Source organism: Triturus cristatus, chromosome 9 (genome assembly GCF_964204655.1).
Source record: "Triturus cristatus chromosome 9, aTriCri1.1, whole genome shotgun sequence".
NCBI lineage: Eukaryota > Metazoa > Chordata > Amphibia > Caudata > Salamandridae > Triturus > Triturus cristatus.
The window spans coordinates 733,685,132-733,706,448 of record NC_140592.1 but is presented as its reverse complement, the minus strand read 5'-3'; the positions used below and the strand labels follow the sequence as shown (position 1 = coordinate 733,706,448).

The window sequence follows — 21,317 nt, the reverse complement described above, 5'->3', positions numbered from 1 at the left end:
ACTACAAGTGAAAGTCTTTCCCAACTTGGGGTACAATTTCTATAGGTTAATTTAGTCTTTTTATAGGCCAGGTGCAGCAACATTAAAAACTAAGGTCTGCCTTATTGTAAAACATGCATGGTGCTGCTAGGGCCACCATGCATGGCCATCCACTAGGATTGTCGCGGATGCCGTTCAGCATCAGCAAGATGAAATTATTTGCGCAGTTATTCCTGCGAAACAATATGTATTGCTGGTTGCTCATTCAAAGAACTAAGTGGCACCCTCCTGTTAATAGACTCCTTAGCTCACTGGTCAGAAGACAGACCGAGAAGAGTGGAGACCGAAGCACATCAATCAGGCTGTGCAAAACACGCACCTAGCATGGACTTCCATTCTTTACACTTGAGGCTCCCGGTTTATTGTATTTATTTTTAACATTTGCATCTAGCTATAATTATTTGTAGCCATCTTAATGGTATATCCATATTTGTGTTTTGATAAATGGAGTTGTAAAATGGTATATTTCCAAATTTAACAAACCTGTTATTTAACTGATAAACATGCACTTATCTTTAATGCCTGTTGCATTTTAACAAATTAAGCAGCCCTATACAACAGAACACTACAGCCACAAGTAAACATTAAATACAGACATATGTTACTATATGCTGGTTCAATGAAATCTCATCCTGCTTTTTACCTCCCTATGAGTATCTGCTCAGCTGTTGGCCTGGAATTTACTAAGGACAGCGTGGCAAATCACTCAAGCACAATTGTTCATTTTTCTGCTTTTAATAAGCAGAAAAGAAACTTTTATGCCTGTATTTATCTGTAAAACATATCTGTAAAAAATTGGGAGCTTTACTTCTACTTTATCCCATATTTCTTCAAGGGAACAGATCACATGACAAGTTGGTACCTGATGAGTAAACTTAACCTCTGGCCACCTCGAATGATAACCTATTGCCACAAAAGCATATTTAGGACTAGTTCCTAAAGCACTGTTGGGCCCCAAGATATTCAAACCGATTTTCCTACAAAGGGCATCGTTTTTCAGTTACCACAAGCTGGTACTCCGCCCTTTATGATTTGCTACTCCCTGCGCATGGTGTACAATTTCTAATGCTACACTTCTCGTCTTTCCACGCCTGGACCCCAATATTCAGCCCTTATCCTACATTTTGTTGCATTCCTCCCAATATGGCCTTGATGAAAAGACTTCAGAATGTTCTTAAAGTTCCAGGTACAACCAAAATATTAACTCTCCATAACATGCCAGCCACCAACAATTCGCTTCAATAGCTTTCAGCACAATCCGACCCCTCACCTTTCCTTGGTCATCCCCCAAAACATATATGACCTCCTGACATTCTTTAACCCCTGTATCCATTTTTCATGCAAGATTCGCCTGACAATAATACTGCAACAAGCCACCATCCCTTCATCCCTATTCACATTCCTCCTGACCCTGGACTGTTAACCTTGACAGACACCCAAGACATTCCTTTTCTCTGGGACAGATTTCATCTTGTAAGATTAGTCTAACCTAATCATTCATTGTGATATCCAAACCTTTTGTAGTGAAAACGAATGGATGATCTGTGTGTAAAACAAACTCGGTGCCCCAATTTCCTCAATGAAACGTTGCAGGGCCAACTGATAGGAAGCAGCATTCGCCCAGATATTAATTCAAGTTAATTTCATGCTTTGACTTCCAAACAGGATTCCATCCAGGAAGCGGCACAAAATATGCCCATGTTGCCATCTGGGATGCCCGTAAAACTATTGACCGGAACAGGGTGCTGCACTACCTCTTGGACCCCTCAGCTGCCTTTGACACAGTTGACCATGGCTCTACGAAGGCTGCATAGAAGGGATTGCTTGACTGGATCACATCCGACCTTCAAAACAGAACTAATGCCATCCACACCCCCTTTCTCATCCAAACTGTACTTCACAAAAGGGGGTCCCATAAGGCTGTCATCTCACCCATGCTTAACATCTACATGAAGTAATTACAGGCATTGATCAGTCAATTTTACCTCACATGCAATAACTATGCAGATGACACTCTAAAGGCATTTACTAATAAGTTAAGCTCCCGAATATGAGGCAGTCACCAACACTCCTTAGAATTTACATGCCATTCTCATTATTTGAAACTTAGGGCCACTGTCGACCCCCCCCCCCAAAACAAAACTTCAGACCCTTCCCTCTATATCTCCACTATCCTTCAAGCACACTAAGACTCACATGCCCTTTGTTCAAATTAATTTCATGTTTCCTATAATAATACTGCTCCTTATTCAAGGATTTAATCCCACAAATGTTTTTGCACAATTAAAACCACACAATCCACATTGTGGCATAACTGGCAGATGTAATCCCAGCAAGTAGAGTCAAGCATCTAGCAGCTTAAAGGCACAATGGCTACAAAGGGCTTTTGCAAAGTAATAACCATACTGTAAACTGGCTTAGTAACAATGCCTCTTTGCCATTCACAATAAACCATTAATGCAATGTTATGCAAACTGCTGCCTTAAGCTACGTAATCTACATTTGCCATATAATTTGGTGCTCCATTATGAAAAAGGTTCAGTTCCTACCCCCCCCAAAAATACTGTTGAATGTTGCATGCTTTCTACATTACCTTCCAACCACACCTAGTGGCAGGCATGGTTTGCCAAAAGCCAGTGAAAGCAGGGACATCCAACTACCACTGCATTAGTGTGAGAATGTACTGCCTACAACACCAACGTAACTTATGTACCATTCCATCCCAACACTGCAGTAACTCAGCAGGACTATTGATGCCAACTTTAAAATGGCAAGTGTCTTAGTCCATCTTGTGGTCGCCTCAAAAAGGCTCGTTTCTGCCAAAGGACTATCTTTGCCACAGCCAGCTGTCACAATCTCCCACCTGTACTCTGCACCATCGTACTGGTTCCCTGCACCCCTTAAGAGCAAGGTTTGAACAATCTATGGTTAGAGGCTACTCCCTCGAAAAAGTCAAAGCAGATATACCCTTTAAACCACCCAGCTTCGTTTCCATTCAGACAGCCAATCACCTACCACTTCGAGGGCGTCAACAGGTCTCTCCTCCAGACAAGATGTAGATTTAAATCTACTACAAGTTAGCAATCGGGTGTGCATGCATGTTTTAACATGTTCTGTGCAGCCATATGGGAAGCCTATAGACCAGCACGGGGGCTGTGCATTACATATTCACTATAAACCCAGAATCAGGGGCAAACCGGTTACTAAGAGGCCTCGCTTAGCATATGAAGCACTAGAAATAAGTGAATGCAACACGAGTTTACAAAGCTCCAATTTAAACACTTTAATGTTCACAAAGCAGGTTCAGGAGAACAGCAACATTTAGGTTGTCATTTCCAACTGGCGGTCTTCAAGGGACTTCACACCTGGCTTTGCAATCCAAATCTAGAATCCAAGCATACATCTGAATTAATTACCGCAAGATACAACATATATGTTTCCTGCACTCTTCCAGTTTGAGCATCAGAGAACACCGTCAGTCACAGAATATTCAGACTGGGGCGGTATCAGGTTCATCATTTACTCAGATGCACATTGTGTTCTCGAGAACTTCTCACCTGGCAGAGCCCTGGGCAGCATCAAGCACGAGGATCAGTCAGAGGTTGGCACGGTTGAAAGACCTGGGCAGAGAGAAGAGTACACGTGTTAAATACAAAGGTAATGGGGCAGTTACCTGGTCATGCTTAACATGCCTCCGCGCTCACCCGCCGACAGTACCGCAATACATCACCCAGTTTTTGTACCTCAAGAGCAAAATTGACTGCACATTCCAGAGTAAAAGGAGCATTTGATGTGGGACGTTAATGAACTGGGAGAAGTGGTTTGAAAACGTGTGCAATTGTCCTGGCTTAGTGTTTAGCTGAAAACAGCTGTTAGGGGTGAAGGAGGCGGATTTACTGCAAACTTGGATCCTTTGGCCTCAGTGGAGAGTCACTGGGTCTGGTGTGCGTTTAGGGCAGAGAACAGGCCGAGCACAATCTCTTTAGTAAACACTAAAATTTACTAATTGCCTACAAAACATGGCGAAAAAGGGGAGAGGCAGGGGAGTTCTTGAAACGCCACCAGTTTTGGATTACTTAGAAAGCCAGCGGTCATAAATCCAGCTATCAGTAATGGAGTACAAGAAAGGGACCTGCTGAACGTGGCTGTTGTGGCAGGTGGGACTACATCCCCGGCATGGTTTGTTCCCGAGCAATGACAAAGATAAACTGTCCAATATAAGGTAATAAATATCACAAGAACCAGAGGCCGCATCTATTCTTGGTCTGACTTTGTGGAATATGTGATCAGGACAACTGAAAGAATAAAGAAGAGAAATCCTCACATATGGATTGGATCTGGTTCTTGTGATATTTGTTACCTTATATTGGACAGTTTATCTTTGTCATTGCTCGGGAACAAACCGTTTTTGTACCTGCTTATTGTCAATTACCTTGTGTAATGGAGGATTTTGGGATTCGATGTGGCTGCTTCCTGTTCCCTTGAGCATTCTGTTCATGGCTATTTATTTGCTGTATACTTCCCTTTGATTTTGCGCAATTTACAACCTAGCCACAGCTCGAGAATCTAGTACATCCCCGGCATTCCTGGTGGAAGCTGCAGTTAAAAGCAGGGCTTCAAGTGCAGTACTAGGCGGGGCCATCCTCTTGGCCCGATTTCCTCGGAGAACGCGATTGAAATTGCTCCATCCATCACTAACTCCCCACCATTATGGAAGTGAATATATAACCAAATTTGGAGGCATGAATAGCCCTAGTTCAGCAGCAATCCCTGTATTGTCAGTGGCATTGCCCATTAGTACTATTGGGGAAAGAGTGAAATCAATCCAGGAGGGTGCACTACCAGGTCACTGCTTGAATAGCCCCAGGCTGTAGTCAATTGAATCTGGTGCAGCAGACAAACCCAAGAAAGAGGACGCCATGTTAAATCTACCAAAGATAGGCAAAATGTTTAAGACACAGATTGCTTGCCCTTCCTATTTTGTGGTAATCAGGTGGTCTGCAGGTCTAATGGCTAAAGTAGTTCATGGATTCATAAGAAATTCTGGGTGGAGTGTTGACTTGCATGAGATCCTTCCCTAAGTTGGGCACTGCTCAGATCAGACTGCAAAGGTTAGTTTTAAATACATTGACAAAAGAAAAGGGTCAGAGTTTGAAACAGTCCAGCACCAGACGTCACCAATTAGTAGCCCTATTAGATTAGCATTGAGTCTCGGTGCAGTAGGTCTGTGATGTGACCCACATAAATCCCAAAATGTTGGTTAAAATCCACTATTATCCAGAACTAGAAATTAACCCTGCACCCGAGAGGCGTTTATTTATTAACTACCATAGTACACCTTATTCTAACAAACACAATGTGAAAAGATGAATAACTTCCCAGACTTGAATATCAGTCATATCTTGATTGTAGGTATAGAAAATTTTATTGTAAATCTCTTGTTTCGTTATTTTTAAAATCACCACACAATTGCTTTGCCAACGCGTTTCATCCCTCTTGGGACTTCTTCAGGGTAGTATTGGTCTTTGTGTCGATGTTAACGTTATTCCTCTTAAAGTAGTAGAGGGTCGATATCAAGAAAGATCATAATTTCATTAGTCACAGCCAGCAATGTGTCCTCATTAAGCAACGTAATTTGAAAGGAATGAGATTGCTGGCTGTGACTTCTGAGAGAGACCCCGGACGAAGAGCCACAAGGGCTCGAAATGAACTTTGTTTTTAACGTGTCACTGCGAAATGCCATAATGGGCACTCAGGAGACACAGAAAAAAGAAAAAAGGAAATTATGAAATAAAGCATGAAGGTGGAACTACGCTGTCTCAGGGACTGATATTTTGCGACAGGACGATCTACTTTTGCCTGAAAAAGAAAAAAGTGACTAGCTGTACGGACCCATTACGGGTAATCCGGGGAGAATCTTTCGCATAGTAGAGAGCACATAAGAGACGCCTGGTCTTTCATTTAGGACTTTTGAAACGCAATAAAGTGATCTTATTAATGAAATTCTCATTCTTCAAACTTTTATCGGTCGACAAACAAGGATTGGTTTGTGAAGTTGCAACGGGAGGGGACGAGCCATGTAGGGCCAGTTACACGAGAAAAAGCAATAAAAAGCAAGAATTTCAGAATGCCACAGGAAACCACCAATAGCAAATGAATGGGTGTGCCAAAGGCCCACAGAAGATACAAGTTTTGCGGAACAGCACATACTGTCTAGGCTCGACCCAAGAGAATTACGGTTAGAAGGGGGAGGGGGTGTTCACCTGCATTGAAATACCTGGGCAGACTAACAGCTCTAATCTAATTTGGCTTCCGCGTGTTGTGGGCATGGTGCAGTGTATTAAACCTTCACTGCCAGTTGAGAAATACGTTTACAATGGTCAATGACTGCTTGAATCTTTCACATCATTTAAGCTGAACCTAGATTTAAAGGTTAGCTTCTCAAAATCATTTGATAGTCATGGGTACCCCAAAAAAACGCGAATTCTAGGACACATGTAGTTTAAGAGGGTTACTATTTTTAGAGTACACCCTTAACTATTTGTCTGAAGGGCAAACTTTCACATTCTACTATGTAAAAACTGGGCATTGACACTTGATGCCAATAGTGGGAGCACTCAAAAACCTGATCACTTCTACATGTCTGGGGCCTCACACCCAATTGTGTAGCCCACGAGGTTTGAATTGACAAGGTTCATGTTCATTGGCCTAAATAGTTTTACAACTAGGCTCTACAGTAAAGCCGCTGTTCTGAACTATATCAGAAGCGCTCCGATTAGGTGCAAATGTGCCAACTGACTGGCATGTACAATTGGCCTCGTCAAGTTCTCATTTTAGGACGATGGTTTTATTTTAAGCTAAACCCGTCGACATGGACTTGGGTGTGAACTGTTTCAGGGGTACAAACAGGGGTCGCGCGGCATTGCTGTGGAGCTAAGGTGGTGAGTGAAGCTTAGAAATACAAAGAATAGAGCAGTCAAGTGATCTGGTAATGGCAATTTAGAAGCACAGCTTTAAACTTCATAAGCGCCAGCCTCACTCCCCAAAGATAAGGCACGTGGATATTAAGTCACTTGCCCTAGTCCACATCTGGACCTCAGTGCCAATCGAGGCAGGTAGCCGCTTACCTATTGCAGTTGTCGCCCTTTCAAACAGTAGTTCTTCCAAGTCCGGCTACGACGTAGGAGTTGAGGATTCTCTAAACACTGTAAGAAACAGAAGAAGGAGTTACAACCCACATCTCACTGTTGCAGTAGATAACAGTACGCCGATTTAGCTTCAGAAAATACCTATCAGTCACAGAAATCAGACTGGGGCGGTAATGGGTTCATCACAAAGCTCACGGTCAGGAAAATAAAGGGTTGCCCGCTGTCCAGCACCTCAAAAGCCACCAAACGCTTTGATCCCACTAGTATCCCTACATCAGGACATGCGCCTTACCTTTGCTCCTTACGAGTGAGTCAGAGCGCTGCATCCCTGGGGTGAATCCTGCAACAAAAAGACTCAGTAAATAAATGTAGCAAGTCGAGACCCTACTTCAACCAGACAACGACCCCCCCCGCCCCTAAACACCAATTTGCAGTCTTGTTCCCGTCTCAGTGGCCATGTACCACACCAAAGTCTAAAGTACTTCACAAATAACCCCCAGTTTGGCCACATCATTAACACCACATGCTAGCTAAAGCCACATTTGACAGCTGAACCAGGTCTGTCAGACTGTTCCATCTGGAACAAGTTGTCCTCTTCTCACACCTGCGGTGCCAGTGGGTTCACCTTTGCAGGTTCTGGCACCAGACAGATAGTAAGACGTGTGAGGATTTCATCATCTCGACTGGTCCCCGCGTACATGCAAGGCTACGCATCACACCCCATTCTTTAGTAAATAGAGATTGAAGACGCTCACCTAAGAAAGTCACCGGGAGAGACAGCGCCTGTAAAGCAAAGGAAAGACTTTACAAACAATCCTTCAAATGGGAGAGGCGAGGCAGGGAGCAGGGTCCCATCTAGTCAGGATAGCGACGAGTGTTATCACAGCCAAGGCTCAAGGTATAGTGGTTACAAGTTAATCATTCCAGATGGGACTGCAGGCCCCGGAGAAAGGGCAGCATTCAGAGTGAAGCCACGAGGCAGTTAAAGTAACGAGGGGGGAGCGGGGGGTCGGGGGCGAGGTCCAGCACCCAATATATTTACCTGCAAAGCAGCTCATCCCCGACTAGGATCAGGATACCGCTTCAATCTAGAAGACAAAACAGGCACATTTAAACACTGCCCCTTTAACTCGTCACCTGCATCTCCCAGACGGGCACAATACTCCCAGAACCCCACCCACAGCTGTCAGAAAAACAAGGTCTCATCAGAATTTCAGACGAACGAGATTCCATGAGTAAATCATCATATCAGTGCACATCCAAGACACCCACAGAGCGCCCCCTGAATAAAACTTACCCTGTGAGACTGCAAGACGTCCGTCAGCCGTGGAGACCTGTCGGGAAAGCAATGTGCATGGTGAGTACTGCAGACAGTGCAAGAACAGGTCCCAGCCCCTCCCTCCGCGTTGTCAGTTGTTCGGTACGTTTCACAAGGAATCAAAGTGAGCTAGTGTACTCATCACCGACAGCGCTTGGGAATGTAACTTGCATCAGCAGTGCTCATCTGAGCTAGCAAGGCCCCCCGAGGGGCGCTGCCATATCCCTACTCCTTCCCTGTGGAAGGCTGGGCCCCACAATAAGCACGCTAGTGGCACAAATATCACAATTACCAAGAGGGGCGGCAATACCGGCCCTACCACCCTTCCTTGAACCCAACCCAGCTAAAGAGATGCAGACGCTTCCCGACACCCCTAGAGCTGGAGTAATCCATACCTTGAAAGGAGTCCGCCTCAGCATCAGTACAGCCACCTAGAAAGTAAAGACTGCGTCAGTCTCGGACACTCACCAAGTGAACAATAGAAAAGATGAGGGCAGTCAGATCAGGGCTTTGGTGACTTAGATGCCATAAGACCGAAGTCGTCCAGCTAGTAATGGGTTAACCCATATCATCCTCTCAGACTACCGCAGCCAGCCTAGAAGTAATTTTAGAGCGTAGTTTACCTGCCATGCCTGCTTCCTGGCGAGTCACGACGGATCTGAAAGAAAGATGCGCAGGTATAAGAGCAGGTCGTAGACACCATCACATGCACCCTCGCCGCTTTGCCACCATCAGAACTCCACCATGCTATGAGTGTTCTTCACAGAGTTTCAGACGAACGAGACTTAAAACATCATGTGGAGGTAAAGAAATATCAAAACCAAGTCCTCCCATCCCGACAGACTAGCACATACCTGCGAGTGTCCATTCATGGAGCATCACCCTGGGGAGAAAAAAAAGCGTTAGTCGTGTGACCATTACCAGCCACTAAGCATACAAGTGGTTCTCTTGCCCATGACAAGAGTTTCTGGGCATCGCCCGCCCTTTCATTATTCTGTTCTCAGATTAAAGATGGCATCACCATACAGTCAGCCATATGCTTGTCTACAGAATTCATCACGGAACAGAAAAACCCTTGTAGCGAGCGCATTAAAAGCACAGAAGAATTCATTCTAGGCTACTGGTTTGGCGTCATAATTTAAAGTCCGTAGCGGATTATACAGCAAGTCAAACCGGACTAAGAAATAGCTAATAACTCGGTGCCATGTACGAAAAAGATCCCATTGAATACATTTACTGCAGAACCTGCCAAATTCTACGAGTGGTGCTAAAAATAGTGTAGAGCAGTTACCTTTAATATTATTCCTCATCTGCAGAGGCCAGAGTGTTTTAAACAACTCTAAAATGGTCAAAAATAACGTTGCTTTTGAGCCACGCAGCTCAAACCTTGGCACGTTGTTTAAGACACTTGACCGAAGTAGTTTGCTCCCTCAAGCGCCACTGATGGTTAAGCTTCGGTTCACGGGAGTTGCTAATTAGGGAGAGAAACCCAAAGGTACTTATAACACCAATATCAAAAGAACGCCCACTCCCCACGCGAGAATTCCTCATTAGCTCCTGCGCAACCCCCAATTTCTCCACAAATACATTCCATCTCTCTCCTTCCCCACACTCCTCCAGCAATGCTGTGCTACCCCCTTCCCCCCCTGGTAACCCTTTCCCTCCCTCGGGCCAAGCAGAACCACTTCCTTTCTTCAATTTCCCTATCTCCCAACCCCCCCCACTCTGCCAGATACCCGCTCCCTCACAGCCACCTCACTTAGCTGCCAGGACCTCTCCAACCCCCTCCCCTCTCTTCCTCCCAAACCTCCTTCATCCCTATGACTCCACACACTCCTCCCCTCTCCTTCTGCCCCACCGCCTTGCTCCTCTCCCCCCCTAATTTTGTCCTTAATTCCCATCATTCTTGCAACGCCAACAAAGACAACTCTCCTTCCACCCCTTGTGCACCAACTCATGCTCTCATCCAACACCTTTCCCCACCTCTGAACCCTATACCCCTACTCCCCTCCTCCCACCTCTCCCTGCCTTCCACCGGCAAGTGCACCCCCTCCTGTTTCCATCAAGCCACCCAACATGCCCTGCTCTGCCTTACTCTCTGGAAAATAAGCTAGGCTCTCTAATCACCTCCATCTCCCAACTTGAAGCTACCCTTTTAGTTTTAAGCTCCAAGATCGACTTTCATACACCTCAATTCCTTTAGAAAACACTCATCCTCCCACGAGATGCACCTCGCCCCCATAATAGCTAAGCATAGCCTGTCGTCTGTAAATTCACACAAGCACTCGAACGCCACCCTTCTTCCACTTTCACTTCCCAGTAACCCTATCTACACTATTCCGACCATCTCCTGTCAGAACCACTCATCCACCTAAACCCTCCCGAGCACCATCATACAAGTACAATATCCCCATCACCCCTCATAGCCCAAGTGCCCCCGTCACCAAAACAGTCGCGACAGAGCTGCGCTGTATGCTCCACAACTGCAGATCTGCAATAAAACACAAACTTGAAATCTCCGATACCATCAACTTGCACAATATTGACATGCTCTTCCTCACAGAGACCTGGTTCAACAATAACTCTCACTCTATGTTTGATCTCCTTGTACCCACAGGCTATTCTATACTTCGAAAAGACAGAATTGACAAAGTTGGGGGAGTTGTTGCAGTCATCTTTAGAAACTCCCTTCAACTTAAGGCTCTTCCTAACAGCTCCTTCCACACTTTTGAATGCCTATCTCTTGAGCTTCAATTGCACCACCGCTCACCTCTCAGATTCTATGCTATTTACCACCCGCCTGGTAGCAGCCCTTCGTTTATGGAGGAACTCACAGATTGCATCAGCGCCCAATACTCGCAAAGTGACAATCAGATCTTCGTGGGTGACTTCAATGTCCACTGGGGCTCGCCTCAAGACACCTATGCGAATTTGCTGGCCACCTTCCTCTCTGCAAACGATCTTAACCAACACTGCGCTGAAACACTCTAAGGGCTCAATCCTGGACCTTGTTATTTCTAAAGCAGGCTTGCTGATCATCGCTACCCCTATTCATGTAGACTGGTCTGACCACCTCCTCATCCCATTCTCTCTTCAACTATCACACTCTATAACTCTCGGCCAGCCTAAGAGGGCTACTTCCTGGTTCCGTGACACTAAAAATATTGACCTCAGTACCTTCTGTAATTCTGCTTTGCTATCACTTCCAAGGCTAGACCCGGACCTAGATGTTAACAAACCCACCTCCCAATGCCTCACAGTCCTTGCAGTCTAAATCAATAATGTCGCTCCTCTCCAAAGCAAAAAGAAAAGGCCCACTCCCTCAGCACCTTGGTTCAACAAATCCCTCTATGAAGAAAGGAAGTACCTAAGAGTCCTTGAGAAACAATGGAGACAAGCGCCCTCCACCGAAAATTTGGCCACGCTTCGTTCAGCAAGATCCAAGTACCACAAGCACATCTTCCTTGGAAAAGCGTCGCACTTCAAATCCCTCCTTGACTCAGCCACAAATAGACTCAAAAAACTATTCGACCTCATCAAGAACCCAAACAGCTCTCCCCCAACCTCCAATCCTCAAAGTTGGAGGATTCTACTAAGGAAGCAGCAGAATTCGCTATATTCTTTGACGAAAAGGTGAAATCACTTGTAGATCAGGTCATTCATCCTACCCCTACAGAGGAGCGCAAATCCTTAACCATTTGGCAAAACTTTGACCCCATCTCTGATAATGCCCTCCTTAAATGCATCCTCGATACAAAGCTCTCTAACCATTCTCTTGATCCCATCCCTAGTGCCATTGCCATTGACTTCTATACCCATTCTCTTTCCTATTGGACCACTCTGGTCAACCTCTCCCTCAGTCAAGACTCCCTTCCTGTTTCCTTCAAAACTTGACAGGTCACCCCTCTGCTTAAAAAACCCACCGCTGATGCGAATGACCTCAACAACTACCACCCCATTACTAACCTACCCTTTCTTGCGAAAATCACAGAAAAATGTGTAGCGAGACTACTCTCTCGTCATATCAAGGACAATGATCTTCTTGACAATTTCCAGTCCGGCTTCATGCAAAACTGAAGCACTGAAACAGCCCTGCTGCAAGTGATTGATGACGCGCTGCAGATACTTTATTTGGGAGAGTCTTGTCTTATAACCCTCCTTGACCTTTCTGCAGCCTTTGACACTGTCAATCACAACACTCTCCAACAGAGAATGGCATGGAGGGCACTGTGCTTAAATGGTTTGCCTCCTTCCTCTCTGATAGACCCCAAATTATCAAAATAGGCGAACAGTCTTTCATCTCCTTTGGCGGTCGGTCAAGGTGTTCCTCAAGGCTCTATACTTGCACCCACATTGTTCAATCTCTATTTAGAACCGTTGGGAAATCCAGGATCCACTAACATCCATATGCAGACGACACTCAAATCTACCTTAAGGTGGCCTCCACTCATGATCTCTCCTTCCTAAGCTCTACTCTCGACTCCATTCAAAACTGGATGTTAACTCATCAACTGATCCTGAATCCCTCCAAAACTGAATCCCTCCAAAACTGAATTCCCCCTCCTCTCCTCCTCACTTTCTCCTCCCCCAGTGCAATCATGGATGGATCAGATGAATCTAGTGAACAATAAACCCATCATTGTCGACAGCGCAAAATCCCTTGGTGTCATACTCGATAAACTCAATCTACTCTCCCACATCGATTCCATTGCAAAGTCCGCTCGATACCAACTGCGCCTTCTTTGGGGGATTCGTCGCTTTTTCCCCAGAGCACGACCTTAAAACCCAGGTCCAATCGCTGGTTCTCTCCAGATTGGACTACTGCAATTCTCTTCTTACTGGCCTCCCCAAATCCCACCTGTCCTCCCTGAAGTCTATTCTCCATTCAGCAGCTCGTTTCATATATGGGGCCAAAAGAAGCAACCACATCACACCCATTTTATCCACCCTCCGTTGGCTTCTCATAGAGGCAAGATCTATCTACAAGACTGCCTGTATCACCCACAAAGCCTTGCACTCCTCCTCCCCTCGCTACCTGGCGAATAAACAAACTCTGGAGGCTCCAGACCATCACGTAATGCAGAAAATGTATTGCTTGAACCTCCCTCTTTCAAGAAGGAAAGATCGATGGCCCAATCCTTTTCAGGCAACGCGGTGAGAATCTGGAACTCACTTCTGCCTCATCTCCGGACCACCACATCTTCCCAGGCCTTCAAAACTGACCTCAAAGCTCTCCTCCTTCAAAGACACTTCCAAATTTAATACACGCCCTCTATTTTCTGAAGGAAGTCCTTCCATTATAGGAAATTCTGTTCTCCATGCCTATAGAAGTGCCTTCCCAGTGTGTTTGTGTGTTTTGAGTGTCTGCCATTTAGTGCAGTATTATACCTCTACTTGTACTTTGTACTCTTTTGTAACATGCACACATGTCAACTTTCCTTTTGTAACGTAGCGTTTGCTACCTCTTGTATTTTGTTTGCTTTTGATACATGCACGACGGCCACCACTGCCTCATGTAACATAACTTTTGTTTGTGTTTTGAGTGTCTGCCAGTTATTGCAATTTTTTACCTCTACGTGTACTTTGTATGCTCTTGTAACCTGCACATGTCACTTTTTCCTTTTGTAACGTATCGTTTGCTACCTCTTGTATTTTGTTTGCTCCCGATACTTGCACAATTGTCACTATTGCCTCATGTAACGTAACATTTGCTTTTGTAACATGCTCACTTGTAATTTATCTCCTTATGTATCATTACTGTTCCTATTGTGAAGCGCTCTGACACCTTCGGTTAAAGTCCGCGCTATATAAAAACGCATTAAATAAATAAAAAGGCCTGAAAACCCAGGATATGAAGGTACAAACTAACCTGGAGTCAGCAGAGTTGTGTATCGCGCTTTGCAGCGTGAACGCCAGGCCTGAAAGCAAAAACGGATGCATTACAGTTGACACAACTAGTCCTACTCATAAGCAGGGCAACTAGCTCAGCGTTACGATACATCACAAAGGGTCAGCTATGTGCTTGTTAAACATCATCGCTAGACAGTCTTAATGCACTTTAAACTACAGAGCGATTTATGACTACATTCTAGGGCCACACCTTAAATTGCGTGCAGCTGAACATACCTGGATGAAGCGGTTTGCAACAAGCCATTCTAGGAGAGGATAAAAAAATAATCTAAGCTTTAGATGGGCTGGAAGCACATAAACCCCTCGCACCTGTTGTGGATAGGCTATGGTGCTCAGGATCTGGTAAAGAATTCTCCACTAGCAGTCAGAAAGAGAGCCTGGTTATCGTTGCAGCACAGCCTGCCCCCCCTCTGCAAAAAACAAAGCAAAACTACGCAGCTAGACGCAAGGGTGAATGGGCCGAAAAGGCCACGTTACACCGCATGCATTTAGAACACATGCCATTACCGCAACACGTTGTTACATCGCAGACCATTACAACACAAGTCATTACAAATACTTGCTGTAAGGGGGCGCTGGATGTTGGCATAGTATAATTTACTATTCCAACTCATCTGTGCAACAGTAGGGAAGGTGTTGGATATAAAATCCAACGCCTTCCGCCCCCTACAGCAACTCATTAACAGCTTGCGTTATAATGGCATGCGATGTTTACCGACTGGGCCACAATGTCAACTGTGAACAAGCATTGGCATAGCCAATAGGTCTCGCTTTTGGGACCTTATAAGTATTTAGTTATGCAGCACAATATCCTTGGTGCAACATCAACTGCTGCATGGCTAAACACTTATAAGGTCCCAAAGGCGAGACCTATTGGCTATGCCAATGCTTGTTTGAGTCTGGGGAATGACGCTCAACATCCTGCGATTCTGGGCAAATCCCTTAATCTCCCGTGCCTAACAAAAAAAACAAATGTGTCCTTGTGTAAAAAATAGTGCTCATGTAAAGCACTTTGATACCTTCTGGTCAAGTAAGCGCTATAAAAAACTGACAAAAATAAGAAACATTTAAAGTAACATGTATGTCAAGTCGACAGCTATTGTGTAGCACCATGCTGTACATGACAGCTGGCTGACCAGCCTTGATCTCTAATGGCAACATTGAAAGCTGGTATTTCCAAACAAAACTACAAATCCCAGAATGCAAAGTGTTGACATACATACCCAACATTGTTACACGACATCGGACCTTTGTCAATATTATATTTTTTCCCCAAAAGTTATCATTTGTTGCTGGAAGGGAGGTTGTGTTTCCAGCACCACACACAGGGTTATGCTGACAACTCTGGAAACAGTTGTAGCTGGCCAGCAGTCAGCCGGCTTCCATGTGGCTGCAGCTGGCCCCACCCACCATATGTGAGTATATTCTCTGCCTCGCAGAATCGAGGGACAAGAGACCGGGTCCTGGAAGTGAAAGCGCAGACAGGCTTGATAATGCAGACTGGTAAAACAGCCGTGGCACCCCGAGGGCAGCCTCGTCGCGCCAGGCAGCGTGCAGCAGAGGAGGAGGAGGGGTGAGCCAGCCTGGCTTATTTACCAACCGCTAGAGCGTGTCTGCGAGCTTCGGAAAACGAGATACCACTTCCAAAAGCTATTTTGGGGTATATTATGGCGTTAATTGTCAGTTATTGGTGTGAAGAGTGAAAAAATAGACATAAAAGATAAGGAGAGCAGCTGTTGTGTTTAGACGTTATTATAACGTTAGCATGGAACTTTAAGGACACGTCGTATCACTTTGGTGTACTGCAGAAGTGCACGTAAACGAACTATACATAAACAAGCATTGGCCGCGCGGCTGCTTGGGCGGCCTGCAGGTAGTGCATATAGAGGCTGGGTGGGACAAGGATGCCACTAAAAGGTGGCAGTGTCCAGTTTACAGTGTAGGGTAAAGTCAAGGGACCTGCTGAGTACACAGAAAGGTAATACTTGTGTGGCAAAAGAAAGTTGCCACCTAACGGGAGGCTAGGGTGTGACAGAAGGCTGGGAAAATGGACAGAGCAGAGAGGGTAGCAGTGGTTAGGTCTCGTCAATGTCTGTGCCTTTATGATCGAACCAGTAACAGGTCAGAATTGGTCGCAGATAGCAACTTTAGAAGAATAGGACTGAACGCATGTAGGATGTATAACAAATTCAGACTGACATAGCTTACATGCATCCATTAATGCAGCTTCTATGCCCTGCATCTCAACATTTGTTACTAGGTCTCTATGAACACTGCGCCAAAAGTAAAAAATTAAAAAAATGCAGCCTTGAAAAGATGAAGCGCTGCAAATGAAGCAGCTGTGAACCTCTTCAAGCCGGCGCACAAAGTAAACAAAAACACTAATCACTACAATCCAAAAAACGCGAGCAGCAGAGGCAAACAATACAAGTTTTTCTTACCATGTCCTAATGGTGATGAGAAACATGCATCAATCCAGACGGAGCTTTTCCTCTCAAACCCTTACATACATTGAGTTAGAGTAAGTTTGCCAAACCCCTGCCTCAAGGAGTTACTATGATCGCTCCAAATCTAAAGAAACCAGTCAAGATGTCAATGACGCAAATAAATCCAGTCATGTCAATGACAAATAGGAACTGTTGAAAACCCGTTCTCTCCTCAAGTTCCATTGCTTTTACCTGTAACTAAGCTTCCTCTGTGGGCTTGGTACAGCAGTTCGGTCTCTGATGCCTCTCAAGCACTGCTGCGGACTTCGGGACTCCTCGGCATATGCCTTGGGGTGGCCAAGATAGCTGAACATAATCATGGCGTGGAGAGAGAGGCAGGGGGTGTACCGTTTGACCAAGCTTTGGGTGAGGGCACCAGGAGCAGCCAGCCTTGCAGGCCTAGTGTGACCAAGCGCCAACTGCAAGCAGCAGAACTGGCACCACTGCTGAGGTGGGCAGTAGCAGGCCAGCCCCCAGTGTAACAGAGCGGCCCAGGCAGCTCCCCACGCAGTGTCGCACTAGCACCAAGGTCACGCCCCGGCGCCCGGCTGCTGGAACCATCACGGGCCGCTGCATTAGGCTAGCAAAAGATTGAATAAGTACAAAGACTAGTGTAGTCCTCTAAAGGAATACATAATAAAGTTAGTGGGATCGGGAGAAAAATAATAAAAACCTAAAATGGCAGAGAGAAGAGAGACGAAAACACTTTCCTCTGAACCATGTTTTGAAGTTGACAGGAAGTGAACACCCCAAAAAGGGATATATGCAGAGAAAACACTGCAAAGATATGAAGAGTTGACATGGTAAAAAACTGTCAGACCGCGAAAGTTATCGCGATCAAGCGCAGCGAGTGATGCGCTTATTGAGCATGACGAGGAAAGCCATATGGCACCTCTGCTCGTAAGCATGTGCCCGCGCCCATGCACGCAAGCTGTAGGCCGGCCATGGTAGCATTTTTTTAAGCCCTTACTAAAAGTCTCGCCTGACCAGCGTATGCGCTGGGTCAGGCGAGACCTAAAGACCAGCTTCAAGACTAGTTTACCTTCTTGTATTGTGTTGCAGCCTGGTCCCGACCGCGTTGCACCTCTGGCCCACTGGTCTTTATGGGTGGGTGGGATGATGAATGATTTATAAAGCGCGACATACCCTGAGGTGACTAAGCGCTGCCTTCGGTATAGGTTGCTCGGGGCAAACACTGCAGTACAGTTAAGCTGAGAACAGCCACGTTTTAAGGCCTTTCCTGAATTTGAGGAGACTGGGCACTTTTTTCCAGAAGGACTGTTCGAGAGTTCCATAGGCTGGCAGTTGTAGCCGTAAAGCTCTTACCACCCCATCTGGCCCTGCTGACTCTAGGAACAAGTAAATTTCCCAGGTTGGTGGACTGGAGGGCTCCGGCACGTGTACAGGTTTTAAAAATTGCCAGATGGTTTGGCCCAGTTAGAGGGATTTAAATGCAATGCATAGAGATTTAAATTGAATTCTTAGCTACAGGTAGCCAGTGGAGTCGGGCCAATGACGGGGCAATTGAATCAAATTTGGGGATGCCCAGCATCACTTATAGCTGCCACATTCTGTACTGTTGTAGTTTATTAATACTACACTTGGGGGCGCTAGATAAATGGGCCTTTCAGTAGTCCAGTCGTGAGGCAATAAGCACCGTTACAACCTCCTTTAAGTCTAAAGGTTTTGCCAGAACTATCTCAGCATTTTCAAGATTAAGCATGCGGAGGTGGTTGAATTGATTTGTGACTCAAATGACAGCTTGGTGTCAAAGATTACTCCAAGATTTTTGGCCTCAAGCACTGGTTTGGGCAGGGCGCCAAGTTGGACTGGCCACCAACTATCCAAACAGTTGGATTGTTCCCTAGCAACAAAACCTGTCTTAGCGGAGTTTAACTTTAGGCAGTTATCTGACATCCAGTTGGCAATGTGGCTCATACATTCATGGAACCGAATGGCTGTCTAGCTGGACTGCTTACTGAGACAATGATCCGAGTGTCGTCTGCATATGACAGAGTAAATCAATAGCTTTTTACTAGTCTAGCCAAAGGGGTGACACAGATTAAAAAGGGTAGGGCTCAGAGAGGAGCCCTGTGGGACTCCACAGGGCAGCATGAGGGGATACAATGTTACCAAGGGCCACCTCCTGGGATCGTTCCGACAGTAAAGATCCCCAACAGGGAGAGCGCTTTCCCCCTGATCCCAATGGAAGTGAGTCGCTCCTGCAGCAGCCCATGGTTAACCGTGTTAAAGGCTGCTGACCGGTCCAGGAGGATCAGAGTTGCGTTCTCCCCCACCATCTAGTATCATACAGCGTTCCTCCGTGGCAGTGATAAAGGCCGGCTCGGTACAATGCTGAGCACGGAAGCCAAACTGGGAGGAATCAAGAATGGTATCGTTGACAAAGACAGTTCGGTGTCCATCGCCCTTTCAATCACCTTTGCCAGGAAGGGGAGTCTAGATCTCGGCATGTAATTAAAGGTCTCCTTAGCGTCCAGGTTTGGTTTCTGAAGAGGAAGAACAGACTTTCTTCTATTCTGTGGGAAATTTACCAGTTAAGAACATTGAATTAAAAATTGCTGTTAGTGGGATGGCAATGATTTGAAGTGATCTGTGCATGATTTCAGGAGGGCATGGATCTAGTGGGGAGCCCAAATTGGTCATTGCGATATTTAGTGGTTTGTTCCACAGTTAACGTAGAAAAGGAGTAACTGATTCAAGGGAGTCTTGTGTCAAGTCCTGGTGGACTGCTTGTATTCTGTTACGCCGGGCCCATGTCTGGGCCGGCTGGTTATCTTGCTGTGCAAACAGGTCAAAAACGGACATAACTTTGTTGAAAGGAGTCACCTAGCGAATTGAAGAATTGACGGATATTGATGTCTGGCGCATTCGGCAAGTTTGCAAGTTCTTTTTTTTTTTTTTTACAGTGCTGGGCAGTTAGTGGCCACTTTGATTTCCTTAGCGAAGTGTGCAGCCTTTTCCCTGAGGACGAGTTTAATAGTGAGGGAGGTCTTATATTCCATTCTGGTCTTTGTATTATTTTCAAGTCTCCACTTCCTCAGATTTGCGGCAGAGTAGTTTGTGGGATTTCAATGAGTCATTGAACCAGAGTTCAGATGGTAACCTCCTGGATCAGAGACATTGTTTAGGGGGTGCTAGTTGTATCATGGCGGAGTAAAGCCATACGGGATATTGAGCTGAGGCATGATCGGGTCAGAGGATAAGTCATGTAAGCTCTCTTAAAGGGTGGGGTTGAGGGAGTTGGCCACAACTTTCTTCTAAGGGCAACTGATATACCGTTCTCGGGGAATTTTGAATTAAATTGAGCCGTAGTGAAATGTAAACTAGGACTGCTTTGTGGTCTGACCAGACCAAGTGCAACACTCCAGTCCAATTAAGAGTGGGTTATCTGAGAAGATCCCATCTAAACAGTGCCCAGCTCTATGAGTTGGTCCTTTTATCAGTTGGCACAATTCAACACTGTCCATATGGTCTAAGAGTGCTTTTGTCTCAGTGTCGACAATTTTTTTTCAAAATGGAAGTTAAAATCCCCTCGCACTGAAATTTGGGTGCTCCGCTTTGTGTGCTAGCAAAGTGTCTAGGTTGTCAAGAAAGAGACCTTGGGTTTGGGCGGTCAGAGTAGACTCCCGCTAACAGAGCGTTGACCATTCAATTCTAAAATTAAGCGATACAGTCCTTAATGACCACATTTGTTTTAATAGAAGACTTAAAACTGGCCTTAAGAATCAGGGCAATAACCCTACCTTTTTTCTCTAACTGATCTAGCTAGTGGATTTTATATCCTAAAGGTGGGGCCAATTAAAGATCTGGGTCCGAAGAGGCATCTGCCCAAGTCACTGTAACAAAGGCTATTTTGATCTGGTTTGATTCCAGGAATTCTCGGAAGGAGACAGCATTCTTGATTGATCTAGCATTACTGAGGGCACAGGGTACCTTTGTGATGTATTTTAGGATTATTGTGTAGATGGTAGGGAGGGGGGCGTGGCCAACCGGCTAACATGGCGGGCGCCAGTGCCTGAGGCTCCGACCGTTACCTCCGATAAATCCTGCAAGTTCTCCTGTGAAGGGCCCGTTGGACGCTGATCTGGTGTGGGGAAGCGGCAGGGAGGCTTGTGAGGTCCAGCAGTCTGGAAGCTGCGGGGCGCCGCGACCTAGCGGGGCCCGGAAGGAGAGGGCGCGTGTGGCCGCCCGCACGTCAAGAGCTGGCCGCTGGAAGCAGAGGCCGCACTGGACGTCGGCTTTGGGGACGTGCTGAGTGAGCGGCCGTTCCTCCCCGGTGGGCAGTGCACCCCAAAGACTGCGGGCCGCGTGCTTCCGAGAGCTGGCCGCAGGGACTGACTGGGGGCTCCCTACCGGGTGCTGTGGTGGGACGGAGGGCCCAGCTGAGGTGCCGTG

At 46.0% G+C, this 21,317-nt stretch overlaps 1 long non-coding RNA gene and 5 other non-coding genes across 6 annotated transcripts; all 6 read right to left on the bottom strand.

The window, feature by feature from the left end:
- Positions 1 to 3,297: 3,297 nt before the first annotated feature.
- LOC146798663 (uncharacterized) lies at positions 3,298 to 8,086 on the bottom strand. Its single transcript, XR_014968745.1, has 5 exons — positions 7,943 to 8,086; positions 7,480 to 7,527; positions 7,167 to 7,244; positions 3,597 to 3,659; positions 3,298 to 3,423 (listed from the first exon to the last, which is right to left on the bottom strand). It is a non-coding gene; the product is annotated as an uncharacterized LOC146798663 (long non-coding RNA).
- Positions 3,496 to 3,565, bottom strand: LOC146798666 (small nucleolar RNA SNORD31). Its single transcript, XR_014969378.1, has one exon. It is a non-coding gene; the product is annotated as a small nucleolar RNA SNORD31 (small nucleolar RNA).
- Positions 7,313 to 7,380, bottom strand: LOC146798665 (small nucleolar RNA SNORD31). The gene has a single exon (XR_014969371.1). It is a non-coding gene; the product is annotated as a small nucleolar RNA SNORD31 (small nucleolar RNA).
- On the bottom strand, positions 7,746 to 7,870 carry LOC146798664 (small nucleolar RNA SNORD22). The gene has a single exon (XR_014969388.1). It is a non-coding gene; the product is annotated as a small nucleolar RNA SNORD22 (small nucleolar RNA).
- Positions 8,087 to 8,368: 282 nt separating the features above from the next.
- Positions 8,369 to 8,438, bottom strand: LOC146798662 (small nucleolar RNA SNORD30). Its single transcript, XR_014969396.1, has one exon. It is a non-coding gene; the product is annotated as a small nucleolar RNA SNORD30 (small nucleolar RNA).
- Positions 8,439 to 9,501: 1,063 nt separating this feature from the next.
- Positions 9,502 to 9,570, bottom strand: LOC146798661 (small nucleolar RNA SNORD27). Its single transcript, XR_014969384.1, has one exon. It is a non-coding gene; the product is annotated as a small nucleolar RNA SNORD27 (small nucleolar RNA).
- Positions 9,571 to 21,317: the final 11,747 nt, after the last annotated feature.